Source organism: Lactuca saligna, chromosome 5 (genome assembly GCF_052625555.1).
Source record: "Lactuca saligna cultivar CGN05327 chromosome 5, ASM5262555v1, whole genome shotgun sequence".
In the NCBI taxonomy this organism is placed as follows: Eukaryota; Viridiplantae; Streptophyta; class Magnoliopsida; order Asterales; family Asteraceae; genus Lactuca; species Lactuca saligna.
The window spans coordinates 218591787-218597786 of NC_136421.1; positions in this window are offsets into that span (position 1 = coordinate 218591787).

Consider the following 6000-nt stretch of genomic DNA (forward strand, 5'->3'; position numbering starts at 1 on the left):
TGGAAAATTTCTAGAAAAATCATCATAAGTCAAAATTTGGATCTGTAAACTCTGGAAGTTTGGAGAATTTATCTACTTTGTTCAAAAAATTTCTCATAATTTTTAATAGCCTCAAACAAGTGTGAAATTGCTCACCCTCACAGGCTGGTCTGAGATTATTTCAACTATGATAGGCAGTTTTGTAAAATTCGCCAAAAATTGTAGAAAAATCATATGATAACGTGAGAGTAGTCATTTTAAAGGTAATAACCTGAACTTTTTTTCATGTAAAACAGTTTTGAAAAATATTACCATTAAGGGGGTCAAAACAGTCCAAGATTAGAATAAAACTTTTTTGTCAAAGGCTGATTTTTGAGTTTAAGTTATCCATGTTTGTTCACAACACTTGTTTTTGCTATTTTGAGTGTATAAATCCCAGATCTACAAAGTTTACATGTATTATATGTGATAACTCATACTTTTTTCAAGGTTTTTATGAAGATCCAAGTGATAAACTTCATGTTCAAGTAAAGATCTAAATGTTAAACACATAAACATGCACATATACATAGATCTAACGCAAAAGCACTTGTATCCTCCCCTAAAAACATTATAAAACCGAAAAAAGGGGGTATGAACTCAACTTAGGGGTTTTTGAGATGTAGATGAAGAAGAAGAAGAATCTTTGAACCTAGCTTGAGTTCTTTGAAAGAATCTCGAAATGGTGGTGAATCTAAGAGTTTTTAACACAATCAAAGGATGTAAACAAGAGTTTTAGCTTGAAAGATGTGATAATCTTTAAGATTAACAAGAGTACTTACCAAATTATAAAGGCTTGAATAGAACTTCTTGAAACACCCACACACAATCCACGAATTTCTTGGAGAAAAAGGGAGTGAGAAAACACTTTGAAGGTTAGAGAGAATTGAGAAGTGAGTGAAATTTGAAAGTGAAAATAGATAGGGGATGGTGGTGATGTTTGGCCGAGATAAGGGAGAGGAGGGGGAGGATCCTTCCTTGTTATATGTTGGACAATAAACTCACTTCTAGATACATGCTAGGTAACAACCTACATGCATGTTATACAACTTTGAGGTGGCACACAAAACTTAATCTCCCTCTTATTGCTGTTCCTTTTTTTTGTATAGGGCCGAGAATGGGGGAGATATTCGGCCCAATGTTGGCCCAAAAGATCAAATTCGATTTTTGGTTGGCCCAATAAGGATTTTCGGCCCAATGAAAGGCTTACTAGGAGTTTTTGGTTCAAAATAGTGTTTAATTAAAGTTTTCAGCCCATTAAGGCCCTTTGAGAGGTTATCGGCTCACTAGGGCCCAATATGGAAGGCTTGGCCCAAGCAGGGGATTTGGGCCGAGAAAGCTTGGACTAAGGCCCAAAACTGAGTAGTCTTAGTTTATCGGTTTAAGTTATTGGGCTTATACGAAGAAGTTTCGACTTGAATTACGATTCTTGAATGTGTAACTTATATAGTGTTGAGTTTGACTTAAGTCAAAGTTAGGGTTACAAGGTTACAATAAGAATTTATCCTGTACAAGGATAGAAAATATAACGCTAATTTTCTGGTTGTGACAGAAACAAAGAGACGATTTCTGTAATTATGTAAAACTTAAGGACCATTTGTGGATTTATCTGATATAAGGACTAATTTATGAAATATCCTAATATTTATGTGAAAGAGAATAGTAATTTTGTTAATGGTTATTGTCACTGTAACCCCTCAACTTTCTCTTTCGAACTCTTTCTTCCGTAACATCCCCATCTAAATCCTTTGTTCAAATATTCTTCGGTCCTAGTGTAACACCCTGTTTCGGGTCGTTCCAACTTGTAACATCCCAAAAATTATAAGTTAAAATTATCATTTTTAACTCAACCAAAAACACCAATTATCTTCTTTCCAACCATTCAAAAGTATTTCAGAATAAAAACAGTTATCAAAGTACAATCCCAAAATCATATAGTTGCGAAAACATGGGTGGATGCATTGCGATCAATCTGGACCCTTCCCTTTCGAATCGTAAGTCCTGAAATCATAACCATGAAACTATAAGCACAAAGCTTAGTGAGTTCCCCAAAGTACGATATACCAATCCTACAACCGGGCTTAAGCTTGGAGTATAAATCCAACCCAATATACACATATAGGCCCCGTCTTGGGGTATATTTCAATGCGATCAACACATTTGGGCCCCGCCCTAGGGCAACTTTCAACCCAATCATACAATAGTAGGTCCTGCCCTGGGATCTATTTCAACCTGAACATATAATAGTAGGCCTCAACCTCGGGTGTATTTCAACCCAGCATACAATCATATATAAGCTACATAGCAGCTATCATTCTAAATAATACTATAATGGGTCAGCATTGGTGCCTTCGACCCATGTATACAATGAGAAGACTCACCTCAATCCACGATAACCGAAACACACGCATTGTTGCTACTAAAATACTTACACTGAACACAACCAAAATATCCCTAATTAATAATTTAATACAATTTCCCGAAATCCAAGGTCCCAAACCGTATTCTATACTTCCAATGGGTAAAAGACCATTTTACCATTCTCGTATCTGATCTAATAACCCATGGACCAAGTCGTACGCCCTGCGAACAGCCCACTGAAGCACAAGGTACAACTCGCTAAAGCTTAAGGATGGGAAATTCATGCATTACGTTGAGCGTAGACATTTGTACGCCCAACTTACTCATCAGATGACCAAAACTTCATATTAAGCACTTAATGCTTAAGACCAAAATGTCCAAACTCATATCTAACATCTAAATAAGGTCTTAATCCATAAAGTTGCCAACTTTACTCTTTTGTATGTCTTAATGGGACCTAAAACTCGTTTTTATCCATCTAAACCCATAATATAAACATCAACTTAAGCATGATTCGTCAAAACCCATCAAAATGATATTTTTAGGGGTCCTAATAACTCCATAATGGATAAAGTTTCCAACTTTATCCATTAGAATGGTCCAACCAACCAAGATCTAGTCTTTAAGTCTCAAAGGGACCAAAAGTGCATATTTTCCAAATTAATCCATTAAGTTCAAGTCTCAAGATTTTAGATCTGAATCAATATGATGTTTGGATGGATAAAGTTTCTAACTTTATCCATAACAAGGTAACAAACTTTCAATATCTAAACTTTATGCACTTAAGTGACCAAAAGCTCATAACACCCAGACTAGCTAGATCTATCAAATGCATCATCAAGATTGTAACATCCCAATATTCAGGTATGAATTTAAAACTTATTATTTCTATTTTTAGGGCAACTCGATAAGTTGGAAGGCTCCAAATCATCGTGTAGAGTATTTAATGCCCACATATTTTTTCAATGTCTACTCGACGAGTTGGAAGGTCCCAACTCGACGAGTTGAAGGCTGAACATGAAAACCCTAAATTTTAGGGTTTGCACCCTATTTAAAGGCCTTAACTCTCACTATTGGCCTCCCTCATTGCCTCCTTGTCCAGATAAAACCCTAGTTAGTGCTTTTGCCTTCATTGTGTGTGTGAGAGAGAGCTTGTAGAGTGACTTTTGGTGCTCTTTTGGGAAGGAACAAGAAGCTTGAAGAAGTTGGCTGAAGGGAGAGACTGTAGAACCAGTGTTTACTCTGTTGTGGCAACCATTTTGAGGTATAAAGTCGATATCTTGGCCTCTTATTACTTAAATCTACTGTATGGAAAGATATTGTTATTTTTGGACCATATTGGAGTCATTTTTGGAATGATGCATTGTTTGAAGTTGCCACTTCAAATCTGTATGTTTTGTGGATCTTTGAGCTTAAAATTCCAAGCTTTATTTAGTATTGGCCCTCCTTCATTCCCTAAACCCCATATTAAGCTATGTTTGAGTGTTTTAGCCCTTTTGATGCCATGCATGGACGTAAAGTTAGCAACTTTACATGGTATCTCAGCCCTAGGGGACCAGATCTATAGTTTGGAGGATTAGACTCGCTTGGGAGATGGCTGAATGAGTTAAGACACGTAAACTCATTGAGTTTCTCTGTAAGCTCGGCGAGTTGGGTCGGGGTTCCCTTAACATTCTGGACACTATATGAACTCGACAAGTTGTCTTGACAACTCGGCGAGTTGACTCGGGTTTTCACAGTTTTCTGAGTTCTGAAGGAACTTAACGGGTCTGTAAATGCACTCGACGAGTTGGGTCAACATGGACTATTGACTTTGACCTTGAACATGGTTGACCAAGTTTGACTTTAAGGGTATTTTAAGTATTTCAGGATTTTGATGGAATTAGTCTCTTGGTGGTTGTAGGCAGTTGAGTTAGGAGCTATGATTGAGAGTTGGATTTGTCAGTCAGCACTATTTGTGAGGTGAGTTTTCCTCACTATACTCAAGGGTCGAAGGCAACAAGGCCGACCCTTTGGATTATTATCCTACTTTATTACTATTATGATCTTTTAGATAAGTATCCTGGTAGATAGGATGTATCTCTGTAGTTATGATATGATAGATCGGTATCCTGGTAGATAGGATGTTACTGTGACATCCCCAAAATCACGGCCAGAAAAGACCAGTTTTGTTTATACTTTATTTTAAAATCAGAGTTATCTTTTAATAAAAGGGTTGCGGAATTTGTCCCAAAACAATAATATGATAAAGATTTATCAAAAGCATTTCCATAGAAATGTATTTCATTAAAAGACTCGCGATGTCATGTTCGTACAGATCAAAAGTATAAACAGTACAATATAAGCCTTACTACATTATTTCATATCTACAGGCCTATATCCGTAATCCCTCATCCAAAACATCACACCTATGCTCATGCGCCACTACCTGTAATACATAAAACTGAGTGGGTCAGGCTTGGGAGCCTGGTGAGCACATAGGGTTTTCAACCCACAATAAATAAGTTTATTAATTTCATCAATCAACAATAACCCGATTACCCGTTCCCATTATCCTCACATTACGTCCCTAAACACCTATTATAAGGGACCTAGCCTAAGGATCATCATCGGGACGGACACTACTGCTAAGGGGATTCCTCAGCGATAAATGTCCTAATAGGCAACCATGTGGGGGATGGAGTACACCGGTGAACACATCGTTCACAACACCTACAGGTTGCGAGCCTGCTAGTGTTCCACTGGATTGTCTAGAAGAGTCCGTGGTCGTCATCTATACTCCGCTAGATGACTGGATCAACAACAACAACATCGAGGCCTCTCATCATTTTATCACAGATCACCTATTACATCTACCCATGTTTTACCCCAATATTTTCGTAGATATAAAATACACATACAGTTCAAATCATTGAAAACCTGTATAACAACGTTCATCTAGCATAGATAGTAAGTATTCAGATAATATGCACACATAGCACGTAATTTATATAAAATACTTCATATCTATGCGTAAGTTGGAAATAACTATGCACTCACCTGAGTAGGTGGTGACTCAGCACTCGGACAGCGCTTCGATACTCTCAAAACGATATTCCTTCGATAAAACCTAGTACCAATACCACTAGGGTTTAGTCTAACGATAACCGCAACAAATTAATTAGTCTGACTATTATTAAGCGTTAATAACGCTCAATATAACTCATAATAATAGCCCAAATAAATATTTTAAGGACCTAATAACATTCCTATAATTATTTGAAAGCTATATTAAAAATTGCGTAAGCGTAGCATACTTACAACGAATTTTATCGAAAACCGGGACTTAATTGGAGCAGCGTTTCGAAACCGAAAAACTCCTTTTTCTCGGGACTCCGGGAGCCTCGGGGCTTTCTTAGGGTGCTAGGGGTTTAACTAGGGCTTAGGGGTGGTTTGGGGTTGTAGAAAGAGAAAGAATTTAGAGAGAGAAAGGATTTTGGTGTGAAAAATGAGGGCAGCCTCGGCCCCCTTTTATAGGCGCGAGGGCCTCGCTACGCTGGGCGTTCGGTGGTGCTACGCGGGGGGTAGCTCGGAGGTGGTTGCCAGCTCGCAACAGCTGGCTCGCACTCGGACTCGGACGGA